The following is a 1,362-nucleotide window of genomic DNA, read 5'->3' as shown; positions in this document are numbered from 1 at the left end:
GCTTCCTCACAGTCAGAGCAATACAACAGTGGAACCAACTGCCTAGAGAGGTGGTGGTTGCTCCCACACTGGAGACATTCAAAAAGAACCTGCATAGCCATCTGAGTGGGATAGTATAATGTGGTGTCCTGCAACAGCAGGAGCTTGGACTCAATGGCCTTCATGGCCTCTTCCAACTCTTCTATTTCTCCATAAAAACATAATCATCACTGTAGCACATAGAAACTGGCATGTCAGGAAGAAGGGTTCTAGTCTAACCTTCCCCACAACATGTTAGTTTCCTCTGTGCATGGGATTTTTAGAAAATGGTATAGAAGAGCATTCAGTCATGTGAGCTCTGAACCCCATACAGAAATGTTACAGTGCAGACATAGTTATGGGTTAGAAATGGGTCTGAAAAATGATACAAATCAAGCAACCAGGAAACTGCATTCTGTATACTGGTGTGTTAGGTAGACTGGTGTGACACTGTATACTGGTGTGGCAGCTGAACCCCTATCAGGCCCAGAGCCAAATTCCATTTCAAAGCAGCTCTTGGGGACTGCATTCCAGGAATGGGTGGGGTCAGAGGCAAAGGGGCAGGTCCAAAATACCATCCTAGTTTAGCTTAAAGCTTTTACTTTAAGAGAGGCGTCTGAACTTTTAGGAAACAAGATTGTACGAAAGACAGAAAACCACCCAATGAGTGGAGGTCAGAGGAAATGGCTGAGGAAAGGACAAGGCTGTGGCCATGTAGGGATCCCCAGCAGGCTGGATTTGGCTTCTTGGTCTGAGGTTCCGTACCCCTGTACTACACTACAAGTTTTAAATTAAACTTGGATTTCACCCAGGGTAATATAAAATATTTTAGTGCCTGAAACACCTCAAGGAGCTTCCTGCTAATTCACAGGTGGCACATTTAGGAGGGACATTCTCCTGTGCAACAGCAGAAGCAGCAAAAATCTGTGCAAAAACAAAGGGCTGCTTCTGTGCAGCTCCTACTCATTTCAGTGCAGTTTATGCAGGAGAATTCCCTGGCTGATGGTACCCCATTGCTCAGCATCTTCCCCCACTATACAGCCTAGAATGTTGTCCCACAATCTGCCACCTACCTCACCTTGCCTCATGGCAAGGCTGCCTCCGACTTTTCCTGGTACTTCTGCAGATGTGTAGTGTAACCAATATATGCTTTATGGCCAGGTGGATGTACCAAAAGATTTCCAAGACTGTTGTGAGGTGGAGCAGGTGTCTTCAGATATATTTGGACAAGCAATAGGCCTCTGATGAGGGATCAGACAGACTGGCTAAGGCAGAAGGACAAAGACCGCAATGGGACAAACCAACAAAAATATGAGCACACACTCACATACACACACGCGCACA

This window comes from Varanus komodoensis, unplaced genomic scaffold (genome assembly GCF_004798865.1).
Source record: "Varanus komodoensis strain SLA01 unplaced genomic scaffold, ASM479886v1 scaffold42, whole genome shotgun sequence".
NCBI classification, from domain to species: Eukaryota; Metazoa; Chordata; class Lepidosauria; order Squamata; family Varanidae; genus Varanus; species Varanus komodoensis.
The sequence above is the reverse complement of the archived record's forward strand: the minus strand, read 5'-3'. Positions refer to the sequence as shown.